Here is a 17,950-nt window from a genome sequence, read left to right on the forward strand (position 1 = left end):
TTTTTCAGCAGAAATCTTGTTGATTGGAGACAGTAAAGGGATATATTTAAAGTGCTGAGGCGGGAGGAGAAACTATCAGCTGAGAATCATGTATCTGGCAAGACTGTGCCTTAAAAATGAGAGAGACCCAGGCATGGTGGTGCAACCTGTAATCCCAGCGGCTTGGGAGGCTGAGGCAGGAGGACTGAGAGTTCAAAGCCAGCTCAGCAACTTAGTGAGGCCCTGATTCTAAATTAAGTAAAAAAGAGCTGGGGATATGGCTCAGTGGCTCAGCACCCAGGGTTCAATCCCTGGTATCCAACTCCTACTTGCACAAAAAATAAAAATAAAATAAGGGAGAAATTGAGGCATTCCAAGATAAATAAAGGTTGGACAAATTCATCCTCAGGAGATCAAGAAATTCCAAAGGGAGTCTTTCAATTTGAAATGAAAGGATACTAGATAGTAACTTGAAGCCACATGAAAATATATAATTCTCCATTGAAAGTAAATACATGAACACATAAAAACTAGTAACATCGTAATTCAGTATGTAGTGCCATTTTTTTATTCTTCCACAGGATTTTAAAAACAAAAATATAAAAAATTATAAATTCATGTTGCTGGAGTAGAGTTTTCATATGTGTTGTAAGTCAAGTTGGTATCAGTTTAAAGTGTAATGTTATAACTTTAGGATGTAATATACAATCTCCCCCATGAACACAAAATATTTATGGGGTATACACAAAAGAAAACAAGAAAAAATAAAATGTGTCACTAAAAAATCAACTGAGCATAAAGGAATGAAGTAATGTAAGAAGCAAGGGGTAAAAGTGTAAGCCACATAGAAAACAAAAAATAAATGTAGGTCCTTTCTTACCACTACTTGCTTTAAATGAAAATGAATCTCATTCCCCAACCAAAGACAGATTGGCATAATGAATTTTAAAAAACTGGACACAACTCTGTCTCCAGAGGCTCGCTTTAGAACTAAGGACAGCCCCGGCTGAGAGAGAAAGGGTGCACATGGAGATCCAGGCCTCAGTGACCAAGGGGAGCAGAGTGGCTGCCCCAGGACCGCGGTCTGTTTCTGAACTCTGTGTTCAGCGCACTGGGCTTTCTCCATGGCAGAATCACAGCACAATAAAGATATTACGATTTCATAACAAATTTTGTAATGGAATGCCATAGCTCCTTTCTACTGTTCTTATTTTGAGAAATTTATTTTCCTTTCAGACATTTTGTCACTTTCAGATAAGCTTTAGAACCATTTATTTTAAGTTTTTCAAAATCCCAATTTGGATTTAGACTGAAACCATGTGAAATTTTTGGATACATTTGAGGAAATGTGACATCTTTACAAAGCATCCCATCAAGAAATGTGGTATGTCTCTCCATTCAGCCTTTTTAAAAATTTTAGTTGTTGACAGGCTAATCTTACCATCAATGGGATTCATTTTGACAGCTCCATAGTTGGCCACGTGTTAAAGGCTTTGGTGTCTGGTAGGGAGAGTGTCCTGGCTGCGCTGTGCTCTTCATCTCTGTAACTGTTCCAGAAGAGAAGGGTGGTCAACCCCCACACACACCTGTGGGTGCAGCTTGGTAGGTAACCCACACACACCTGCAGATGCTTCACTGGACGTGCAGGTCAACTCCAGGAGACCCAGCATGCTGTGGCCACTCACCCTGTATGGTTTCTCTCCATTTATTTAAATCTCCTGTAATGTTTTCAGCAAAAGTTTATATTTTCCATAACATACGTAAGTAGCTTCTGTTACATGTATTTCTAGGCTCTTAAATATTTTTTTAAATATTTGTTTAGTTGTAGATGGACACAATATCTTTATTTGTTTATTTGTTTTTATGTGGTGCTAAGGATCAAACTCAGGGCCTCACACCTGCAACGTAAGTGCTCTATCACTAAGCTACAGCCGCAGCCCCGTTTTTATTTGTTTATTTTTTTTTTAATTTTTATTATTGGTTGTTCAAAACATTACATAGTTCTTGACATATCATATTTCATACATTTGACTCAAGAGGGTTATGAACTCTCATTTTTACCCGTATACAGATTGCAGAATCACATTGGTCACACATCCACTGTTTTACATATTGCCATACTAGTGTCTGTTGTATTCTGTTGCCTTTCCTATCCTCTACTATCCCTCCTCCCCTCCCTTCTTCTCTCTCTACCCCATCTACTGTAATTCATTTCTCCCCCTTGTTTTTTTCCCTTTCCCCTCACTTCCTCTTATATGTAATTTTGTATAACAATGAGGGTCTCCTTCCATTTCCATGCAATTTCCCTTCTCTCTCCCTTTTCCTCCCACCTCTCATCCTTGTTTAATGGTAATCTTCTTCTCATGCTCTTCCTCCCTGCTCTGTTCTTAGTTGTTCTCCTTATATCAAAGAAGATATATAGCATTTGTTTTTTAGGGATTGGCTAGCTTCACTTAGCATAATCTGCTCTAATGCCATCCATTTCCCTGCAAATTCCATGATTCTGTCATTTTTTAGTGCAGAGTAATACTCCATTGTGTATAAATGCCACATTTTTTTATCCATTCATGTATTGAAGGGTATCTAGGTTGGTTCCACAGTCTAGCTATTGTGAATTGTGCTGCTATGAACATTAATGTAGCTGTGTCTCTGTAGTATGCTCTTTTTAGGTCTTTTGGGTATAGTCCAAGAAGGGGAATAGCTGGGTCAAATGGTGGTTCCATTCCCAGCTTTCCAAGGAATCTCCATACTGCTTTCCAAATTGGCCGCACCAATTTGCATTCCCACCAGCAATATGCAAGTGTACCCTTTTCCCCACATCCTCGCCAGCACTTGTTGTTGTTTGACTTCATAATGGCTGCCAGTCTTACTGGAGTGAGATGGTATCTTAGGGTGGTTTTGATTTGCATTTCTCTGATTGCTAGAGATGGTGAGCATTTTCTCATGTACTTATTGATTGATTGTATGTCCTCCTCTGAGAAGTGTCTGTTCAGGTCCTTGGCCCATTTGTTGATTGGGTTATTTGTTTTCTTATTGTTTAATTTTTTGAGTTCTTTGTATACTCTGGATATTAGGGCTCTATCTGAAGTGTGAGGAGTAAAAATTTGTTCCCAGGATGTAGGCTCCCTATTTACCTCTCTTATTGTTTCTCTTACTGAGAAAAAACTTTTTAGTTTGAGTAAGTCGCATTTGTTGATTCTTGTTATTAACTCTTGTGCTATGGGTGTCCTATTAAGGAATTTGGAGCCCGACACCACAATATGTAGATTGGAGCCAATTTTTTCTTCTTTCAGACGCAGAGACTCTGATTTGATATCAAGCTCTTTGATCCATTTTGAGTTAACTTTTGTGCATGGCGAGAGAAAGGGATTCAGTTTCATTTTGTTGCTTATGGATTTCCAGTTTTCCCAACACCATTTGTTGAAGATGCTATCCTTCCTCCATTGCATGCTTTTAGCTCCTTTATCAAATATAAGATAGTTATAGTTTTGTGGATTGGTCTCTGTGTCCTCTATTCTGTAACATTGGTCCACCCACCTGTTTTGGTACCAGTACCATGCTGTTTTTGTTACTATTGCTCTGTAGTATAGTTTGAAGTCTGGTATCGCTATACCTCCTGATTCACACTTCCTGTTTAGAATTGTTTTTGCTATTATGGGTCTTTTATTTTTTCCATATGAATTTCATGATTGCTTTATCTATTTCTACAAGAAATGCCATTGGGATTTTGATTGGCATTGCATTAAACCTATGGAGAACTTTTGGTAATATCGCAATTTAAATGATGTTAGTTCTGCCTATCCATGAACAGGGTATATTTTTCCATCTTCTAAGGTCTTCTTCTATGTCTTTCTTTAGGGTTCTGTAGTTTTCATTGTATAAGTCTTTCACCTCTTTTGTTAGATTGATTCCCAAGTATTTTATTTTTTTTTGAGGATATTGTGAATGGGGTGGTTGTCCTCATTTCCATTTCAGAAGATTTGTTGCTGATATACTGGAATGCCTTTGATTTATGCGTGTTGATTTTATATCCTGCCACTTTTCTGAATTCATTTATTAGCTCTAATAGCTTCTTTGTAGACCCTTTTGGGTCTGCTACTTATAGAATCATGTCATCTGCAAATATTGATAATTTAAATTCTTCTTTTCATATTTTTATGCCTTTAATTTCTTTCGTCTGTCTAATTGCTCTGGCCAGTATTTCGAGAACTATGTTGAACAGAAGTGGTGAGAGAGGGCATCCCTGTCTTGTTCCAGATTTTAGAGGGAATGCCTTCAATTTTTCTCTGTTCAGAGTGATGCTAGCCTGAGACTTAGCATAGATAGCTTTTACAATATTGAGATATGTTCCTGTTATCCCTAGTTTTTCTAGAGTTTTGATCATAAAGGGATGCTGTACTTTGTCGAATGCTTTTTCTGCATCTATCGAGATGATCATGTGGTTCTTATCTTTAAGTCTATTGATGTGGTGAATAACATTTATTGATTTCCATATATTGAACCAGCCTTGCATCTCAGGGATGAATCCTACTTGATCATGATGCATGATCTTTTTGATGTTTCTGTATCCGATTTGCCAGAATTTTATTGAGGATTTTTGCATATATGTTCATTAGAGATATTGGTCTGTAGTTTTCTTTCTTTGAAGTGTCTTTGTCTACTTTAGGAATCAGGGTTATGTTGGCCTTGTAGAATGAATTTGGAAGTTCTCCCTCTTTTTCTATTTCCTGAAATAGCTTGAAAAGTATTGGTATTAGTTCCTCTTTAAAGGTTTTGTAAAACTCTGCTGTATACCCATCCGGTCCTGGGCTCTTCTTAGTTGGTAGTCTTTTGATGGCTTCTTCTATTTACTCAATTGATATTGGTCTGTTTAGGTTCTGTATATCCTCCTGACTCAATCTGGGCAGATCATATAACTTAAGAAATTTATCGATGCCTTCACTATCTTCTATTTTATTGGAGTATAAGGATTCAAAATAATTTCTAATTATCTTCTATATTTCTGAAGTGTCTGTTGTGATATTGCCTTTTTCATCCCGTATGCTAGTAATTTGGGTTCTCTCTCTTTTTCTCTTCATTAGCATGGCTAAGGGTCTGTCGATCTTATTTATTTTTTCAAAGAACCAACTTTTAGTTTTGTCAATTATTTCAATTGTTTCTTTTGTTTCAATTTCATTGACTTCAGCTCTGATTTTAATTATTTCTTACCTTCTACTACTTTTGCTGTTGTTTTGCTCTTCTTTTTCTAGGGTTTTGAGATGAAGAGTGAGATCATTTATTTGTTGTTTTTTTTTTCTTTTTTTAAGGAATGAACTCCAAGCAATGAATTTTCCTCTTAGAACTGCTTTCACTGTGTCCCATAGATTCCAATATGTTGTGTCTGTGTTTTCATTTATTTCTAAGAATTTTTTAATTTCCTCCTTGATGTCTTCTGTAACCCATTGATCATTCAGTAACCTATTGTTCATTCTCCAAGTGATGCAGGATTTTTCCTTCCTTCTTTTATTGTTTATTTCCAGTTTCATTCCATTATGATCAGATAGGATGCATGGTATTATCTCTACTCCTTTATAATTTCTAAGAGTTGCCCTGTGACATAATATATGATCTATTTTTGAGAAGGATCCATGTGCTGCTGAGAAAAAAGTGTAACTGCTTGATGTTGGGTGGTATATTCTATATATGTATATTCTATATATTAATTGTATTATTGAGTTCTATAGTTTCTTTATTCAACTTTTGTTTGGAAGATCTGTCCAGTGTTGAGAGAGGTGTGTTGAAGTCTCCCATAATTATTGAATGGTGGTCTATTAGACTCTTGAACTTGAGAAGAGTTTGCTTGATGAACATAGCTGCACCATTGTTTGGGGCATATATATTTATGATTGTTATGTCTTGTTGGTGTATGGTTCCCTTGAGCAGTATGACGTGTCCTTCTTTATCCCTTTTGTTTAACTTTCGCTTGAAGTCTATTTTATTTGATATGAGTATGGACACTCCTGCTTGTTTCCAAGGTCCATATGAGTGATATGATTTTTCCCAACCTTTCACCTTCAGTCTATGTATGTCTTTTCCTATCAAATGCGTCTCCTGTAGGCAGCATATTGTTGGATCTTTTTTTTTTTTGATCCATTCTACTAGCCTGTGTCTCTTGATTGGTGAGTTTAAGCCATTAATATTTAGGGTTACTATTGAGATATGGTTTGTACTTTCAGCCATATTTGTTTATATATGTTACTAAACATGATTTGTTTTTCCTCTTTGATTATTTTTTTCCCTTTACTGTACTACCTCCTGCTGTTGGTTTTCATTGTTATTTTCCACTTCCTCTTCCTGTAATGTTTTGCCGAGGATGTTTTGAAGAGCTGGTTTTCTAGCTGCAAATTCTTTTAACTTTTGTTTATCATGGAAGGTTTTAATTTCATCTTCCATCCTGAAGCTTAATTTCACTGGATACACAATTCTTGGTTGGAACCCATTTTCTTTCAGTGTTTGAAATATGTTGTTCCAGGATCTTCTAGCTTTCAGAGTCTGTGTTGAAAGATCAGCTGTTATCCTGATTGGTTTACCCCTAAATATAATCTGCTTCTTTTCTCTTGTAGCTTTTAAAATTCTCTCCTTATTCTGTTTGTTGGGCATCTTCATTATAATGTGTCTAGGTGTGGATCTCTTATGATTTTGCACATTCAGCATCCTGTAGGCTTCTAGGATTTGGGATTCTGTTTCATTCTTCAAGTCTGGGAAGTTTTATTGTATTATTTCATTGAACAGATTGCTCATTCCTTTGGTTTGGACCTCTATACCTTTCTGTATCCCAATAACTCTTAAGTTTGGTCTCTTTACGTTATCCCATATTTCTTGGATGTTCTGCTCATGGTTTCTTAACAGTCTCACTGAGCTGTCTATGTTCTTTTCAAGTTGAAATACTTTGTCTTCATTGTCTGATGTTCTATCTTCTAAATGTTCTACTCTGCTGGTAGTGCTCTCATTTGAGTTTTTAATTTGGTTTATTGCTTCCTGAGTTTCTAGGATTTCTCTTTGTTTTTTATAACCTCTATCTCCCTGTATGGTTGATCTTTTACTTTTTGGATTTGTTTATGTAATTCATTGTCAAAGTGATCTTTCATTGTCTGGTTTTGCTGTCTAATGTCTTCCTTGAGACTCCAGATCATTTGAAGCATGTATATCCTGAATTCTTTACCAGACATTCCATCTGCTGCAGATATTACCTCTTCTAAAATTGAGTTGACCTGCATTGCTTGTGGTCCTTTCTTTCCTTGACTTTTCATACTGCTCAGGTTTCTTTCTGCTTTGTGAAACTGTTGTGTTGTTGATTTTCCCCCTATATATTTATATTGCTCTTGTATAGTTGCAAAGTCTCCCTTTTGTGGAGAAAGACAATGTTAACAGTTCTCAATATCAATAGTACATCATCTAAGCACACGTTTTCCTTATTACTACATTTATAGTTAGACTCTATGTCTACAAATGTTGGTTTTGATTATCGTTTACAAATATAGTCATTAGTTTCATGAAAGGCATACAGTTTCTGGTAGCTTGCAGAAGACTGAATTTGAGGTGTAGGATGTTATGTTTAGGGGGAAAGAAGTGAGGGTATGGGGTTAATCTAACTTAGTAACTTTGGAAAGCTCTAACCAATAGATGGGTAATTTATGGAAGAAAGTATAGATTCAAATTCTTATCTGTATTTATAAGATTACCCTACTTATAAATAGTAAAATTTAGAGGGTTGCAAGTGGGATAGAGGGAGTAAGAAGGAGAAAAACAAATAACAAGGAAAGAAAAAGAAAAAAGAGCAGGAAAAAGAAAATAAGAGCAAAAAGAAAAGAAATAAAAAGGTGGGGAGGAAGGTGGGGCATATGTAATTCCTCTATATTATATTATTCTGGAGATTCAGTTGTTAAAGACCTTTTTATGCACAATTTTTGGTTTCACATATGTTGAGGTTGTGAGGACCAGAGGGGGAAGGGTAGAGGAGACTGGATGAATGTATGAAAAGAGAGAGAGAAGAGAAAAAAAGAAAGAAAAATGTCTCTCAGAACTCTGTTTTCTTTTCTTCCAGTTGGTGGCATTGTCTATTCCTAGCTTGAGTCTCTGGGTTCAGGGTGGTGATGGTGGTCAGTGTGAGAGGACTTGAGCTTCCACCTGTGGCCTCTCTACTCTTATTCTCTGAGATGTAAACCAGGTGCCTGATCTGCTGCAGAACTGAGCTGGTAGCCACGCCCACTGGGTGGTGGGTTTTAAGGGTTGGTGGGATTTTCCAAGATGAGTTCCATCAGTTTTTCTCATAAGGTGTTTGATGAGGTGGGGGATGTTGGGGAAACCTTATGTTTGTCCAGAGCTCGGTCAGGTGACCGCACGGGCGGGCGGCTGGGCCCCTCCTCGAGTTGGGGTGGTCTGTCCACCACATAGGCGGGCCACTGGGCCCCTTCTCTGGGTTGCGTGGTCTGCCCCGCAGCCCCGTTTTTAAATATTTTTATGCCCTTGTAAATGGAATCTTTAATTTTTAAAAAATCTCCATTTGGTGCTTGTGCACAGTTAATTCTCCATCCAGGAACCTGAGCTTCTTCATCCCACAACTTACCTACTTTGGATTTTTCTCTAGGATAAACCACATCATCTGTGAATAACCATGTTCTCCTCTGTTTCCAAACATGCGTTTTTAACTTCCTTCTCTTGCCCCCTGTATTTGCCAGGCCCTCTAGTACCTTCATGAACGGGAGTTTAGCTCGTCCCTGGTCTTACAGGGATTCATGTGTTTTTATGCAACTCTGCAGGATGCTTGTGAAGGTTTTTTTAAAAAAAAAATCTTTTCTGTTTTTTTTTAATCTTCCTGCCTTATTGAGACTGTTTATCACAGATAAATATCAGTTTTACCAACTGTCTTTTTGGGGATCTATTGACAAACTTGCTTGATTTTTCTCCCTTAATCTTTATCAAACCCAATTTGCATTCTGAGTCTAGTTAATGTGCTTATGATGCCATTTCCTTTGGACATTGATGAAAATTTCCACTGGAATTTTTAATATGTATTAATTAATTCATGTCCTGAGATTTTCTTTCTTGTTCAGTTTTACAAGAAACTGGCCCTGTGCTTCGGCACTTCCCTGGGTGATGAGAGGCAGGGATGGCTTTGCAATGATGACACTGGCCCCTGGTTACAGCCACTTGTTCATGAGCTCACAAGTCCAATGGGGATCTCCTGACCTGCACCCCATCCTTCCAGGAATTCTCCAGGCACCTGATTTCCTGTGTTTTCTTCCCTTCCTACAACACCCAGTGAATTTCTACTTTTGCATTAGAATTCTGATGGACATAATCTTGGATTCAAGGAAAGGAGACACACTGGACAGACTCACAGGATGGGATCTGGAGTGCTTCTTCAGAGGGCTTTGAAGGCACCAGTGGTCCCTCATGGAGGGTTATAAATGGTGGTCCCATGAAGCAAGCTTCTCATTGAAGACACGGCTTTAGTAGGTGCGTTGTATCACCAGATAGGTGGGAGTGAGGACTGCATGGACCCCAGGGTAGCACAACTCTGCCCACCACACCTGAGAACTCAGGTGTGGGTCTGCCACACACGCTCTCTGGGGGAGAGCGGCATTCTGACAGGTAGCAGGTGGGGCCTGGGAGGTAGAGCTGGAACCTCAGTGCCTCGGCGTTCACCCCATGGCCCGTCTGAGGAGGCCACACTTGAGACCCTCTCCAGGATGGCTCTTCTCATGTTCTGCCCCCTCCCTTCTTGGCCTCCAGGCTGGTAACTAGAGTCAGAGCTCAGTGTGGTTTTGGAGCATGCGTAGGAATATGATTAAGGAAAAACAGTTTGCATTCCAGAAGGATAGCAAATATGTTCAAAAGCTTCTTACTATAGAAAACTTGAATTGAATACAAAGACAGAGAGATGATTTAACCCATTTCCCAGCTAAAATAGTCATCCCCTCTACATCAACCCATTCCTTCGTGATCTGAAAATCCCAGAGAGGTTATCATATCATCTCCAAATAGTTCATTATGCATTGCTTCAGATTAGTATTTATTTTAGAACTCCATTACCGTTAACTCACATAAAATAATTAACAATTTCTTAATATTACGAATTCCATCATTTTCCAAATTTTCTTCATTGCCATAAATTTTAATTCTCCTTTGTTCAAGTTGGGACCAGTGGGCTCTTCTCATAGCCTTTTCAACTTGCTGGTTGGAGGAACTGGGCCCTTGTCCAGCAGAGCTTCCCACGTGTGCTCCTGTGTGTGTCCTGGGTGTTCACATTCAGATCCAGAGGCCTGACCAGACTCCGGCTTGTCTTTCTGACAACAGAAGTATACTTTTTACATGTTTCAGGGAAATGCAATATTTGCAAGTCTCTCCTCTTTGGTGGTGTTGGAAGCCATTGATAAGCACCTTCTCAGCCTTGCTTTTTGTTGTTCAACTAGAACATTCTACAGAGAAGTTTCCTCCCAACAATATTGGTGAGCACCAAATATCGTTCATACTGAAAGGCCACAAAGTCGCACGAGCCTTTCTTCTCACTTACAGTTTCAAAGAAATGAGTTGGTTGTCTAGCATCTTCCAATCACCGGTGTCCCAAGAAATGACAGATCCCACATGCCCGAGGGCCTCTGACTGGTTACAGGTGTCATCATCTATACTCAGATGTCCAGGGCTGGCTGGTGAGGGCTTCCTCTGCTGGACCCCAGCTCTTGTTGCATGGCCTCAGGAAGTGTGTGAAAGAGATTTCATGTTCTTGTCCTGAGCTCATGGCCCAGACCTGGAGTCCTTCTCCTGACAGTCTGTGCTGTGGAGAGGGAGTCTGCATCGAGGCACCAGGTGCTCACTGCTCAGCTCACCGCTGCCTCAGCAGCTCCCGGGGATGCACAGCCACACACCCGAGGCAGGACCTTGATGGCCCAGCTTCAATTCAGGGCCACAGGGTTTTGGATAGCCTCTGGTGTCTGTCACTTCTGTTCTTCCCACTGTATAAATACCTAATTTCCCGGCGACAACAGCATGATTATCATCTTCCCTAACTCAGGACCCTAAGTGACACACCGACATCGAGGCACTGCCGGCAGTGCATTCGGGAACTCTTCAGGACTGGTTGTGGTCATTTTGTCCCTAGGGAGGATCCCTGTAGAGACACACAACCAAATTATCATGTTTTTAAGTAATTTTGAAATAATTTCTCTGTAGTTTGTCACCAGTACAATCTACACCTAAATTTCTTTGTTTTACTTGCTCTCAACTTTTAGGGATTGCTTTTATTTTTTTTTTTAAAGAGAGAGTGAGAGAGGAGAGAGAGAGAGAGAGAGAGAGAGAGAGAGAGAGAGAGAGAATTTTTAATATTTATTTTTTAGTTCTCCGCGGACACAACATCTTTGTTGGTATGTGGTGCTGAGGATCGAACCCCGGCCGCACGCATGCCAGGCGAGCGCGCTACCGCTTGAGCCACATCCCCAGCCCCTAGGGATTGCTTTTAAATGTTTCTTCTAAAATTATCTAAAAATATGACATGGTTCTGAAGTAAAATCTGCAAGACAAAAGGCCCATCTGCTTCTGGTCCCTAGCTCTGAACCCTCTGCCTAGTTCTCTTCCTCCCCTCATCAATGACCATCTTTTAAAGAGTTTTTTGTGCTATTGCCTTTTTATTCCTTTTTAAACATGTTAGCAAGTAAAGTTTCAAATTGATATCACTCTCCTTTTCTTAGATAAATAAAAACTTCCTATACACATTGTTTTCTTCTTGCTCCTTCATTTAAATGTTAATTAAATAATTGATTCAATTTGAAAATTAAAAAGTCAACTAAGAATTAAATATATTCCAGAGAAAATAACAATACCAAAATATACCCTCATTTTTCCTTACAATGGCTGTCTCAGCATAGTAACTGTAGGTACTTGACACTCAGAAAATGAATATCTTGAAATCAAGAAGAATTCACAGGCTTGTCGTGTGGTCGCACAGTCCTGGCTCCAGGGAGCTTGCCTAGAGAGCTCATGCCTCTCTGGCACCTGCCGCCAAGGGTGCCATTGAAACCTCGCCTAAAGGACTTCCAAACACTGCATCAAATGCCAGTTGACAGGACGGTGTTCCGTGAGAGTGACTGTGCCACCTGGATTGGTCGTTCCTGTGACCTTCCATGGCTGCTCGGTGGCCAGCTCCTGTGGCCATGTCTGTAAAGGGTGCTCAGTGACCCGGGGGCATTGAACCTGAGTCTTGGTGGCCACCCACCAGCCACAGGCTTGGGGCAGGGTGCAGTCTCCTGGCCTGATTTCCCCAGAGGGCTGAGTGTCTTGCTGTGGGTGAAACCCGGAGAGCGTGCACGGCACACAAAGCGTGCTTGGTGAGCTTAGGAACTCTAGTTGCTTATAGCCGAACAGCTTCAATGTACAGCTGGAAACGCGCTGAATGAGAGCAAAGGCAGCTTCCCCCAGTCCTTGCCAAACACAAGACACTCTGGCTGTCCTGTGTTCCCGATTCTACTCCTGGGCTCCAAAGCCCACATCATTTCTCCTATCAATTTTAATAAACAATTTTATCAAATTCTATGATAAAACTGTTTGCTACTGAGGCTGGCTTTATTTATTTATTTTGGTCCTAGGAATTGAACCCCTCCAGAGGGGCTCTACCACTGAGCCAAATCCCCAACCCTTTTAATTCTGAGACAGATTTTTGTTAAGTTGCTGAAGGCCTCACTAAGTTGCTGAAGCTGGCCTCAAAATTGCAATCCTCCCAACTCAGCCTCCCCAGTGACTGGTGGCCCATGCCTGGTGAGCCTGGCTTTGGATGCATTTACAGTAATCTATAGCATGACAAGCCTGGAATCCAAGTTTTTAAAGCCAGAGTCTGGGAAGCATGTGAGAAGTGCTGACGGCACTTGTAATTACCTTATGAGAAAGTAACACTGGGTCCTGTGTTGTCCAGCTCAGGGTGGTAAGTGACCTGCAGCCGGCCCTGCTCCTGCAGAGGCTGAGGACAGGACTGGCTCGGGGGCAGACGCGACAGCTTAGGGCAGGGTGCTTGGCGCTCACATGCATGGCTGTGGGTGCAGAGTGGCAGGTGGCCCAGAGACTATTTCTAAAGACCCCTCTCGTGTAGACCATGTGCCCTGGCGACACCTCCCAGGTGTGACAGCAAAAAGGCCAGGCATCCCGGGCGTTTAAACCACTATAAAGTGGCTTAAACAGTGACCTCCATGGCACCACAGACTCACATAACGACGTTCCCCAAGGACGGGAAGGCCCCTCTGAAGAACACCAAGTGGGTTCCGGCACCAGGGGAGATTACAACTCTCTGGAGGATGTGAGCTGAGGAGGGACACAGACCCCACTGGGAAACCAGACAGTGAGAGGAGGGGGTCTCTCCTCCCCAGCAGCCTCCTCTATCACCCACTGTGGGTCTCTCCTCTCCAGCAGCCTCCTCTATCACCCACTGTGGGTCTCTCCTCTCCAGCAGCCTCCTCTATCACCCACTGTGGGTCTCTCCTCTCCAGCAGCCTCCTCTAGGTGAGCCTCCTCTATAACCCACTGTGGGCCTCTCCTCTCCAGCAGCCTCCTCTATAACCCACTGTGGGCCTCTCCTCTCCAGCAGCCTCCTCTATAACCCACTGTGGGCCTCTCCTCTCCAGCAGCCTTCTCTATAACCCACTGTGGGCCTCTCCTCTACAGCAGCCTCCTCTATAACCCACTGTGGGTCTCTCCTCTCCAGCAGCCTCCTCTAGGTGAGCCTCCTCTATCACCCACCGTGGGTCTCTTCTCTCCAGCAGCCTCCTCTATAACCCACTGTGGGTCTCTCCTCTCCAGGAGCGTCCTCTATAACCCACTGTGGGTCTCTTCTCTACAGCAGCCTCCTCCAGGTGAGCCTCCTCTATAACCCACTGTGGGTCTCTCCTCTCCAGCAGCCTCCTCTATAACACACTGTGGGTCTCTCCTCTCCAGCAGCCTCCTCTAGGTGAGCCTCCTCTATAACCCACTGTGGGTCTCTCCTCTCCAGCAGCCTCCTCTATAACACACTGTGGGTCTCTCCTCTCCAGCAGCCTCCTCTAGGTGAGCCTCCTCTATCACCCACCGTGGGTCTCTCCTCTCCAGCAGCCTCCTCTAGGTGAGCCTCCTCTATAACGCACTGTGGGCCTCTCCTCTCCAGCAGCCTCCTCTATAACCTGTCGCGACCCCTTGCCCGCAAGGAAGACGCAACTCGGGAATCTTCTCTCAGCAGTTTATTCAGGTCCTTGATACTTTTTCTTCTTTTCCCCGGATGCCCCTCCCAGCCTTAATAAAGCACCTCAAGCCCCAATGCGAAGCTGCCACGTGGACTTTTCTTATAGGGTGCCAAGTCACAGCGTGCCAACTCATTCTGATAAGGAGTTGTTTGTCACAGACTACAGGGGAAACCAGCGCCATCTTGTAATGGCGGCCACAGTTCACAGAAACGGCTCACCACAGTTCCCCCTTTTTTGTTTTTGTATGACAATACAGGCGAGAGTAGAGGTCCTATCCCACTGTGCAGAAGTGGCTGCATAGTATGGCTCAGCCCTAAGGAGGCGCCTTCCCCAGATCCGAGGCCATATCAGCCGACGCCTTTTTTCGTGGGGCGGGGCGTGGATAAGGTGGGGTAAGGAAGGACGTCAAACCCGCATGCAATAGGACATGCTCTCCTTGAGGTCCACTCCAAGGATCACTCAAGTGCAGTGCCTTGCCTCGCATCCTGTACCGTGACGATGGTGGACGGAGGGGGATAGCTGAGGCTGAACTGTGGCTGTGTACAACGACAAACAAGTTGACAGCACCCTGAAAGAAAGGCACGGACTTTAAAGCGATAGAGAAGCACTAGTGTGGAAACCCATCTGCGTGCAATGGCAGCAAGACCGGCAGAGTGCAAGGGCTTTCCAACACTAAGAGAATAGCGAGGAAAGACATGTTGATCCCAGTGCAATGTTATAATAACTTGGGGTGCAACGACCATGTCAAAGATTTACTGTTTAAGATGCGCAAGCCAGACTTGAGGTGAATTGCCATTTTCTAAAGCTGCAAGAGCTTGTATGATCATAGCCTTATCGTGAGCATTGCGGGCCTTGAGGCGACAGAGAAACCACAGAGGAACATACCAAAGCAACACATTGCACCAAAAATGCTTATTCCCACCCATTCCTTAAAAAAGGAAAAGGCAGAAGAAATCCAAAGGGTGAATTGTCCCAAAGTCACCGGTATGACACGGGTGTCGTTCAAAACAGCTATCTGAGTCAGTTGAGACTGGATCAAATTTTTTGTTACCATGGACCAATTTCCGGCCAAGTACTCTCCGATGATGCGGGAAGCATTCCTGGAATTATTAAATCTGACAGAGGTTATGCATAAATGTGCACGTTGGTCAACGCAACCCAAAAGCACCAAGTCAGCCAATTCTTCTACCTGAGCTTGGAGTAAATCTATTCTTTGGTTGGCAGCTAAAATCCCTGACAAAATATGTTGATTAATTTTACTTTGAGATTCGAGTATGTTGGAAGTTTGTTGAATAACCTGATTAATAGTGGCAGCAGTTTGGACCTGATTAAGAGCCTGTTTGCATTCAGCAAGCTGTTCCTTAATCTTCACTTTATCAGTTAAAAGAGCATCCTTTACCAATCTCCATAGAGAGAAAGTAGCAATCGGGACTCTATCTGGACCCTGGTCCCTCAACAACTTTTGGAGATCCTGCTTTACCAAATCCCAATCACTGTTATTAAGAAAGCCTCCTGTCAGAAACCAAGGATAAGCCTGGGCTATAGCTTTAACGAATTTAGTTGTTGTCTTGGTTTTTATTTCTGTTTCTTGTTTGCTTAACAGTTCTTTAACTTCGTTGGCCAGACGAAGTTTCACTGTTGAGTGACCCATGGTATGTACCCTGTCTCTTTAAATTATCTTTGATCCAATCTTCCCCCTTCTCCCTTAGAAGGTGAGCCTCCTCCGCTTACCTCTGCTTTCTGAATCTCGGTAAGGACCTCCAGATGCTAAGTCCGGCTAACGGAAACCGAGTCCAGCGAGAGACGTCGAGGTTAAAAAATAAAAAAAAAATCACAGGACACCAAGGTTCTTTATCCAGGAGGAGGCATGTGTGCCTTTTTTTTTTTTTTTAATTTCTTTTTATACTTTGGAACAATTTTTGAAAACCTTAGAATCTATAAACAAATTATTATATTTTGATAAGAAATATCAATGAAAATAAAGCTAAAACCTTTAGATATTTTGGAGAAATAATTATAATAATTTATCATTTTATGAGTTTGAACAATAACCTTGAGAATTAGAAATTACTTGATTGTATTTTTACTTAAAAGCAAATTTATAGTAAATGCATTTATCTCAAATATCTGTAACTGAAAAGGCAGAGTATCTGATAAATGTATAAATATAAAACATAAATTATGGGTTTTCTGTTGAAGAAAAACAATTAGGCAAATATATATTAACTAATTAATTAGGCATGTGCTAATTAATTTATAGATTAACAAATATAGGTTATCTAAATATCTAAACACATATATATATATATATTAAGAATAAGAACATAACTTATAATTGTATTAACTTTATGTAACCACGTGGTCTTAAAATATTTGGATCCATTTAAATTTATTTTTAACTAGGAGTGCACTCTTTAATGTGACGTCACTTGATGTAACTGAAATAAGATCCTTGAGTATACATTTTTATTTTTATAGTTAGCAATGAAAATAAGGATTTTTTGGTCATCACAGGAACTTTGCCGGCTTGTTCCTGTGGCGAGCAAATGTATCCTCATAACCTTCAAAATTAAAAGTAAAATATAAAGAAGCATATTTGATATCTCTCATCAATAGAACATTATTTAGTAACACAACTATAGAGAAAAAGGTTATTTAACTTAGAACTAGCTTAAATTTAGGACTGTAACATAGAAACCTGTGGAATTAAGTTTTGTCTGAAAAAGTTATCTTTCATTAGCATTTACAGGTAGGCATTTTTTATAAATACAGGCTCTGAGCAGCTCCGGTAGAAATCTGAAACACAGCAGTACAGGTTAGTGGCTGGAAAGCGGGACTAGAAGTCCTGTCTGAGTGACTGTGGAAGAACCAATCAGAAGCCCGAAAAGGTGTGGGAGGTGGGACCAGGAAGCTACTCTTCCGGCCAGGCACCCCATGGTTACCATGGTGATGCAAACAACATGGAGTCCGTTGCCCATTTTTGGGGCAAAAGTTCTCCAAGTTTTCCTAGCCAATTGCATTTTGTTTGAGTTTGTCTGTATTTTTTCACGCCTGGCCATGATCTTACTGCGGTAGCAGTTTGTTCTGTCTCTGTGACCTGCGGTTGCAGCTCTTGTATATCCTGCACTTCCTGGCGTTCCCCTGGGGAGTCTACAGATAGAAAGGGGTTGGTCTGTGGGAGGTGACGAAGTTGCCCACTCCCCGGGGCACCATTCCGCCCCTGGATTGCCCAGTAGACCTTGGGGTGGGCCCCTGTTCCTGGTTTGAGGGCAGCGGCCAGAACCTGTCCAGTAATATGAGCTCCATCAATATCCTTACAAGCTCGAATCATGTCATCAACACTCTTTGCTCTGGTAGATTTAATAGCATTTTGGCAATAGGAGTTTACATTTTTAAGAGCCAATTGCTTAATGACCGGCATGGCTTGTTCCAAGTTAGGGAATATTTTTTCTGCTACCTGTATCAATCAGGCAAGGAAGTCAGAATAAGGCTCAGAGGGTCCTTGAGCAATTTTTGAAATTTTTGTTTTAGCATTTGAAATAGGTAGAGCCTTCCAAGCCTAAATGGCTGCTGTAGCTATCTGAGCATAGACCCCAGGATTATAATTAATTTGTTGATTTATGATAGCATATTGTCCCAAGCCTGTTAACATTTCAAGGTTATGCCGTGGGAAGCCGGCGTCCTGATTGACTTGGGCTAGCTTGCGACACCTCTCTTGATTTTCACTTTTCCAC

The sequence above is a fragment of the Urocitellus parryii genome, chromosome 3 (genome assembly GCF_045843805.1).
Source record: "Urocitellus parryii isolate mUroPar1 chromosome 3, mUroPar1.hap1, whole genome shotgun sequence".
NCBI classification, from domain to species: Eukaryota; Metazoa; Chordata; class Mammalia; order Rodentia; family Sciuridae; genus Urocitellus; species Urocitellus parryii.